Source organism: Orcinus orca, chromosome 18 (assembly GCF_937001465.1).
Source record: "Orcinus orca chromosome 18, mOrcOrc1.1, whole genome shotgun sequence".
Taxonomy (NCBI): Eukaryota; Metazoa; Chordata; class Mammalia; order Artiodactyla; family Delphinidae; genus Orcinus; species Orcinus orca.
Genome location: NC_064576.1, coordinates 55233915 through 55243549, shown reverse-complemented (window position 1 = coordinate 55243549; position 9635 = coordinate 55233915).

The following is a 9635-nucleotide window of genomic DNA, read 5'->3' as shown; positions in this document are numbered from 1 at the left end:
AAATCATTAAACTCCCCAAATTACCCTCTGAGGTACATATTATTATACGCATTTCATGGGTCAGGAGACCAAAAGAGAGGCTACAAAACTTTGACCAGGTCACTCTGCGAATAGAAAGTGGATCAGGGATTTATTTACACTTAGGTCTATGTGCTGCTTCTATAGATTCCATGCTCCTTAGAGAACAGTGAATCCAAGTGGCTCAGAAAAGGCTGTGCCTTGCCCAGGCACACAGCTCATTAGCTGCAGAGCTATAGGACCAGAGCCCATGTCTTCAGTCCCCAAATTACAGAAACTCAGGTGTGTTCTTTGAGAAAAATTGCCACCTTCAAACATATTTTTGAAAAAGAAAGCACAAAATTCTCAAATAAATCTTTATGGGCTAATTTAAGTTAGACATGCAGTGTTATCAGAAAATGCCCTGATAATAACGAAGATAATAACGAAGATCTGTGGTCCTCTCCCCTCTGAAAGCACTTTGGATGGGAGAATACAGTTTCCCAAGGGGCATCAGCATAAATATTAGCAGCAGGAAGAGGAAGACTAGGTACCATCCTCCTCTGAAAGCGGATCAAATTGGTAACATGTGTGGGTGTGTCTGCTTAGTGGAGAGGTTGGAGAACAAGACCAAAGATGACTCCATGTCAAGTGAAAACATCGTCATATAGAGCCAAACATGTGCAGATCCCATTAGAGCAATGCAACTCAGTTGCAGGTGCTACCTGGCAGCTCTGCACCTGGCTCTGTGAAACACACTAATTGGCTTCAAGGTTTAGTCGGACACCTGACTGGCTGGGCTGTAAAGGAAAATTTTAGACACAGCAGCGTGGTAGGTTTGTAGCCTGGAGCCCGTGCAGAGCATTCTATGCGTAATGGAGTATGTGCTTGACATTGGCGAACTCATACACCAACCCCAGAGACAAAATTTAAAATAATGCAGTATTACCCAAGACAGATTCCAGTGAATAGAAGATCTCCCAGTCACCTGCAAAATGAAGCAACAATTCATGCCTGGAGCTGGAAATAAAAAATTTAGCTTCAAAGCCCGTGCTATTAGGCCATGGGTGAGAAACTTTGCCCATTTACAAAACAGGAAGGTTCAGTGCTCTGGTGACTCCGTGCAAAGGCAGAATGGCTCTTGGATGGAAAAAATCAATGTTGCTCTTCCTCGCAAAAATATGAATAATGCGCTGAACAAACACCTCTCTCCAAGGAGTCCAGAGCATTCAGTGCATTTCTCTCCATTGGTTCCCATTCCTTTCTCATTAGTCTCATTGTCTCCCTCTGTGGGTAGGCAGGTGGGTGGGTGGTATTCCAGAAGGAGAAAGCAAGGCGAGGCAGGCTGGGGCGCTGGGCTTGGACCCGCAGCTCACGGATGGTCTGGGAGGAATCTCACCCAGGAGCCCCGAGGCTGCAAGAGTCCTGAGGTGTCACTGGTGCAAGAGTGAAAAAGAGGCCAAGAATAGGAGAGGACAAAGCCGACGGGCTCACTAAGAGAAAGAGAAACGTTCACTGCCATTGTGGATTTCTAACTCCCAGACAGCAAAGACCAAAAGCTGTTTTAGGCTAAGGCAGCCTTGGGAACAAAATTGGTGGTGTTGGGGGTTGGATGGGGGACGCACAGCCTAGAATTAAGTAGAGTCGACTGCCACACATCCCCTCATTGAATCCAGAAAGTCGGAACCCATATTGTAACTGAACACTAAAAATCGTTAAACCTCTTTTGGTTGATCGATTTGTCCCCCGAAGCCAATTTATACCATGGTAATCACACCACTGCCCAAGAATGATGCTCTGAGCAGTTACCGCCTGACCTGCTGACCTCCACTAACGAGGTGTTCGCGCCTCCAGATATTTCTGGTCAGTTTAGCCCGACTGTTCTTTCCCCAGGGGTAACCGTCAGCCAGGCTTTGGGGGAAAACATCCTACTCCCTTGATATTAAGAAATACAAGAGGCCCTCAGACCTACTGACACCAGACACCACTCAGAGCCCTGAGGGAAGAAGCTATAACAACAGAGCATTCCTGAACCACACGCCAGACCCTAGGAACCGCCCTTCAGGCATTATGGCTCTATTAAAAAATTAACCCAAAAAGGAAGATGGTAACACATTAAAATCATCTATTTGTTGTTGTATTTCCACAGAGTAATATGGAGGGCATAGCTGCTTCACATATATCTTGAGCAAAAAATTCAAATTAATAATTTCATTATTTGCATACTTTCAGGTTTTCTCTGATTTTCCTCTTCATTACGTTTCTTAAAATTTAACATCACACACACCCTACATATGCTTGCAGTTTTCATATCACGGTAAATATGTACTCAATTATGTCTGTAGAGGAAACCGATGTTCCATACGTAAATCCCATTAACAGAGTCAAATATAACAGACTCACTGCGTGATTCTGTATATTGTTCTTAATTCAACAGACTGCTGTGAAAAACATATTCCTCCCCTGATGAAACAAGATCCAAGCTCGCATTTGATGGTAAACAGACTCTTCATGTTATATTGGCCCAACATTGTCAGTCCTCCTTTCTCTACCGACTTGAAAACACTTGATCACAGGACAGTCTCATGACAGCATGAGTGATGGCAACACACACTGTACTCTCTGAAGGTCTAACTGGCCTTGAAAGAAAAGATAATTAAGATGTGACCATTCCCCAGGGCACGGTGTGTGTGGGGAGATGATGAAAGGGTGGGAGACGAGAAACAGAGGGCACAACCCTCCATACTCTCCCCCTGTTAGACGCTGGAAACTGAACAGTGGCCTTATTCTTCACTTACCCCAAGTACGGGATCCTGGCATGTGTGCAGACATTCAATGACATATTCCAGGGGTGACAGCTGGGTTGTGTCAGCATTTCTATTACCAATGCTTATGTTTAGAGTTCTTTATGCAGTCGAAAGTGCTGTGGGTCAAAAATTGACATGAAGATATACCTCAGGCAAAAAACAACTAAACAAACCCAGGAAGCAGGCGCTTTCTCTGGCATTTGCATTAGAAGATAAATACAAAAATCAATTTTAAAGCACTGTTGGGCTGATTTCTATTTTTTTCCCTTGCTTATTTTGGTATGAGAGGTGAAAACCCAAGTTTCATTAAAGGCTTCTGAGAAAATCCACATGTCTATGATTTTGGTTTCTGACAGCTGCCTTTAGAAGTGATGCCATCAATACTGTGTCCTGAGGGACAAAGGAGCAGAGCATCTCCGCCAGCATGGAGGTCTAAAAAGAAATTAGAGCAGGGCCTGTACGAGGGCTCACAGGGCAGATGAAGTTACATAACACATAAGGTTAGTGTCTTTTCTTCAAGAGTTGTACAATGGAAAAAATTTAGTGTAAATTCAATTTTAGCAAGTCAGCTTTAATTTTAATTGTATTTGGAAAACTAAATACATAGAAGTATCTTAGAGTTTATCCTTTACAATTTTAAAGCAAAACAAACATGGCAGTATTTATTATTAATTATTTTCACAGATAGGATTTTAAAAAAATCTGTTTACAAGGGGAAAAAAGCCCAACAAAAATACAGTATATAAGTGAGTACAAAATGCAGTGGAACAGAATGCAAATTGAATACCTAAGTACCAAGAAGCTGAGGAACAAAGCATACATCAGGTCCGAGGGGGGTCAATTAGGGAAGGCTGCATTTCTGTGTGTACACGCTGCTCTTTCTGCAACACTGCTATCCAACATTCCAGGCCAGCCTGGGAGATGCAGACTGTGCAAATATAGTCTGACATCTCACCACCAGAGGAAAACTATTATTAGATATTTTCATCCTACTCCAGAGGCATGGAAGCCAAAATGTAAAGTTTCTAAAGTCAGCTCTTGGTTATCCACATTCATAGACGGAAACAGCAAAAGCAAGGGTAGATAAATGGAAAGATCGATGAGTTGGCTTTGGAATGCACTTATTTTTTGAATATAGGTATATCTATGTTCATGGAACTCACAAGTCTGCTATTAATATTATAGTCATGAGGAGGTAGAAATCTCCAAGAGTTAAACCTTTTCACCATTTGAAAGAGCAGGTGAAAGAGCAGAGAGTTGCGTGACAACCTTAAAGACCCAGTCTTACAGGAATAAAGACACAGACCTACTAGAGCATGGACTTGAGGATATGGGGAGGGGGAAGGGTGAGCTGTGACAAAGTGAGAGAGAGGCATGGACATATATACACTACCAAACGTAAGGTAGATAGCTAGTGGGAAGCAGCCGCATAGCACAGGGAGATCAGCTCGGTGCTTTGTGACCGCCTGGAGGGGTGGGATAGGGAGGGTGGGAGGGAGGGAGACTCAAGAGGGAAGAGATATGGGAACATATGTATATGTATGACTGATTCATTTTGTTATAAAGCAGAAACTAACACACCATTGTAAAGCAATTATACTCCAATAAAGATGTAAAAAAAAAAAAAAAAAAGACCCAGTCTTAGGTTGGTGACTACAGTTCTATGGGTTCTATTAGACAACGCTCTGTGCAAAATTTAATTTTGGAATCCGGCATAAAAGCATGGCTTGAACCAATAACCCAGTCCACACTTGGGAATACTGGAAAGCAATTTTCAAAAATTCTTCTGAGCACTCAATTTCCTTTCAAATGCAAGTTACCTCTTTTTATTTCAGTTCTCTTTTTAATCTTAATTTTTTTCATTGCCTCTCTTACTTCTTTCAGTAAATGCAGGCTTCTTATTCTCATCTGTATTATACCGAGTAATTTCTCCATTTCTCTCCCCAAGAACTGCTGCTTCACTTTCATGAGCTGTTTTCTGAACCTTGCTCTAGATGTTCTCCTTGAAAGCTCTTACCCAGCAGTGTTTCAAATAAAATCTCAACAAAGTTTCCTCCAGCCACACTCTAAGTCAGAGAAGCTCACACTGCTAAACTCTACGACTGAACTTTCGCTATGAGTGGTCAGATGGACATCACAGGCTTCTGGAGCAGAAGGAAGGACATTAGGGACTCCTTGCTCATGCCAAGTGACACTGCATCCTGCCATAAACCCAGTTCCCAAATTATAACCCAAGGGCACAGCTGTCAAAAAAGGAGCCGAGAGCAAGCCCCGTTAATTCTACCATGATTCCTGCACTGTCTACAATTAGTGCAGTAAAGGTAAAGCACATGGGCTTTGGAGTCAAGCCAAACTGGACTCGGATTCCAGTCCCACCTCTTACTAGCTGTGTATTCTTGGCAAAGTTCCTAAGCTCCTCTGGGCCTTTGTCTCTTCATCTCTAAAATGGGCACAGAAATAGCAGCTGCCTCTCAGGGGTGCCATGAAAATTAAGAGGGAGAACGCAGGCAGGCTGCTTGGCACAGCAGTTCCCGACTGCTGATTTAATTGTCCAGGGCATTTGCCCCTCTAAGGTGAGGGGCTAATTTGAAATTTACGGTTGACATCTAGCCTGAGTGATCACATTCTGCCCATGTGGCACTGAACTCCCTCCTGATGTTGGAGACTGCATATCTATGTCTATGTAATAGTCTGTTCAGACTTAAAACGTTGGCCAGTGCTGCCAGGCACTGCTGAATAGAGCGGAGGGGGACAGGGTTATTACGACAGGAAGAGAAATGAACAGTACTTAATGAACTTCCATTTCAATTGAGCAGGGCTTTTAATAAAAAAAAAAAAAAAGGAAGAAAAAGCTTTTTATAAATTCTTTGCTCAGCAACAATAAAAAAAAAGGGAAAAGCGCACTCGGCTGGGAACAGGAGCTACAGAGCTCATAAAAATTATTAGAAGGAACATTTTCTTTGTCTACCATACCCAGCAATTTCACTAGTGGGCAGTGATCCAGATCACTTAGATTGCACCTAAAAAACGAGTCCAGAGAACCTTCTCAACTTTTCCAGCTAATAAATCATCTAACCTCCTAATGTGTCCAACTCCACCATAAATAAAATGTTGGCTCCTAATTCATGGCATATTTTTGACAAGTAGATGACACTGACCTAGTGTTAACAGGATGTGCTCTTTGGATATGCTCTTTTTCCACTAGGAGGGAGGCTCAGTGCTGACACATTTACTCACTGCCATTAAATCCTCCTTGTAGCCAGAGGCCTTTGTCTAGGAGGTGCTGGGCAAGGCGCAGAGTCTCTGTGAATGGTGTGGCTCCCACTGTGCCAAATGAGCTGGCCTCCTAGTATATTTCACTTCTTGCTGCAGCCTCTGTAGCTCGTCCTAAGTGGGTTGAGTCATAGAAACTTCATATTTTTTGATATTAAGGGCCTGGCTAATTCATCTTCCCCCACAAATGTCATTAAACTACCTTAAGCTAATTGCCAAATGTGTTGCAGATTCATCATTAGAAGCTCTTTCAAGGTCCCCCATGACAAGCAGAGGATTTCTATACTTGGATAAAGTATGTTATTTCTTATGACCCTGCTGGGTAATCACAAGCATACCCAATAATACAACTCTTAATATTTCTTAATTCAAAAGTATCAGGAAAAAAAAAGTTCTCTATATTTAAGAATCTGTTTTTTTCTTCTGTTTAGTTTGAGTATACAACACATTTCAAGGATGAACCTGTTTTGTATCTTTACTGCCTGATATAGTAAGTATTCAATATTTGCTGAATAACCAAAATGCACTTCAAACTAAATAAAGGAAATGACTTGAAGATTAAATAAAACAATGTCTCCCTCAGTGACCATACTTTTTTCCTTACTAAACTTCTCTCCACTTTTTTTTTAAATTAATTAATTATTTATTTATTTTTATTTTTGGCTGTGCTAGGTCTTTGTTGCTGTGCACGGGCTTTCTCTAATTGCGGCGAGCGGGGGCTCCTCTTCGTTGCGGTGCGCGGGCTTCTCATTGCAGTGGCTTCTCTTGTTGCGGAGTATGGGCTGCACGCACACGGGCTTCAGTAGTTGTGGCTCGCAGGCTCTAGAGCGCAGGCCCAGTAGTTGTGGCACATGGGCTTAGCTGCTCCGTGGCATGTGGGGTCTTCCTGGACCAGGGATCAAACCTGTGTCCCCTGCATTGGCAGGCAGATTCTTATCCACTGCACCACCAGGGAAGCCCAACTTCTCTCCACTTTTGACTTCATGCTGGAGACTGGCACCATCAACTATACCGTAAATGGCATTCTGTGCTCCCCTTTAATTAACTGTCTACTTGACTTACACTTTCTCTGGAATCTGGGAAGTAACTGCTTTGTTTTTCAAAGGTCTTTCCTAATCCCTCACATTGCATCTAAGATGTAAGAATAAACAGAAACGGGCTTCCCTGGTGGCGCAGTGGTTGAGAGTCCGCCTGCCCATGCAGGGGACACGGGTTCGTGCCCCGGTCCGGGAAGATCCCACATGCCGCGGAGCAGCTGGGCCCGTGAGCCATGGCCGCTGAGCCTGCGCGTCCGGAGCCTGTGCTCCGCAACGGGAGGGGCCACGGCAGCGAGAGGCCCGCGTACTGCCAAAAAAAAAAAAAAGAATAAACAGAAACTGCAACATCAATAAAGAACTTAATTAAGAAGAATATGCAATGACAGCAAATACATAAAAGCAATCTTAACTGAAGATAGGTAACCATTCAAATAAGCTTTTTAAAGATAATAAGGAGTTGAGTGGGTAGCTGTTTATCCAATTTTGTAAGTATTCCGCCTTTTAGAGACTGAGTACCGAATTAATATCTACCTAAAAAAATAGTTGTATCATCTGAAACTACACCAGCTAGTTGAACTTAAATTCTACATTCCTGAAGAATTTTTTAAAGGCAATGCTGGGACTTCCCTGGCGGTCCAGTGGTTAAGACTCTGTGCTTCCAATGCAGGGAGCGCGGGTTTGATCCCTGGTCGGGGAACTAAGATCCCACATGCCACACTGCGAGGCCAAAACTTAAAAATAAATAAATAAAGACAATGCCTTAACTGATTTGATTAAGGGGGTAAACAATCCAGACCCTGCCCTGCTACATATTAAAGATGGCCCCTCATTCTTCCACAATCCTCTATATCCTCTCCCTTTGAATCTAGGGGGGCTCCATGAAAGAGTTTTCCATTAAAACTGCCCGTTTTCAGACCCAGGTTGAGTTGGCAGCTTCCACTTCCTGTCTCTTAGACTGCAGCTGCTGTGGTGTGATGATGCCCTAGTAGCTCCGGGTAGAAACCTCTGTACAAAGGAACTGAGGCTCCAGGCCAACACCCCCGGTTAACCTCCAAGCCAACAGCCCCAGCTGATGCTGCATGGAATGGAGATGAGCTGTCTCCACCATGCATTAACCAAACTGCAGATTCAAGAGTAAAATAAATGATTACTGGCACACCAAACCTTAATTCAAGGTATTCTACCAGATGGGACACTGAAAGAAGGAATAATTATATTTTTTTGAGCACTTGCTATATGACTAAATGCTTTATACAACCTTATTCCCTATAATAACCTTTTTAGATAGGATTCTTATTTTCTCTATTTTATAGATGATGCAATTATAAGACTTGCAGATTAACTGCCCAAGATCATGTGATAGGAAGATGGTATTCAAAATCAGATCTGTCTCTTGGGCACATGCTCAGCAGATAAATGAGAACAGAATGAAGGAAATTCCAAACTAATGCTGGGGACTCAAATTTTCATGAATACAGTATGGAGAAGAAAATGATGTCAATTAACAGGTATGTCCTGAGGGTACCCCAATATTGCTTAGCATAACTTTCAAAATCAGTGGTAACATTTTCTGAAGCATAGTATTCAGAAAACAACATTTTTTTAGTACTTACAACTTTATGATGTCTACTAAGTGCCAAGTGCTCCACACTAAAGAGGTTACAAAGACGAACGACAAGATTCTTGCTCTAAAGGCTCTTGCACTTTTGTAGAAGAAATAAGTCATGTTACACAAAGAGTTGTTTCACAAGGTACCATAAGTGAGGAATAAAGTGCTGTGGGAATTTATTCATTCATTAAAGAAATATTTATTGGCTGCCAGTGTAGCAGTGACCAAGACAGATATGGTCCCTGCTCTCAAAGAACTGATGATTCATGATATTACTTTTGCTGGAAGCACCAGAAAAGGAGGGATAGAGATTTTAGCTTGGCCTTAAACTATACTGAGGCTTTGGGCATGTGGAGAATTAGGAGAGTTTTTGAGGTACAGGGGTAACAGTGAGCAGGAAAAAAAAAAAAAACTAAAGCACAAGAAAATTAGGACACACAGGGGGATTTTAAGAACCATATTTTAGTGACTCTAAGAATCAATCAGTTAAGTCAGCCATTCATAATTTTACGTACCAAAAGAAAACACAGTCAGATTACCCTGGTGGTGCAGTGGTTAAGAATCCACCTGCCAATGCAGGGGACACAGGCTCGATTCGTAGTCCGGGAAGATCCCACATACTGCGGAGCAACTAAGCCCGTGCGCCACAACTACTGAAGCCCGTGCATCTAGAGCCCATGCTCTGGAACAAGAGAAGCCACCCCAATGAGAAGGCTGTACACTGCAACAAAGAGTAGCCTCTGCTCGCCACAACTAGAGAAAAGCCCGCGTGCAGCAACAAAGACCCAATGTGGCCAAAAATAAATAAATAAATTTATAAAAAGAAAAAAAGACATAGTTAACATTTATAGCAGTAGCTCTCCACCCAGGGCAATTTTGCCCTCCAAGGAACATTTGGCAACATTCACAAAC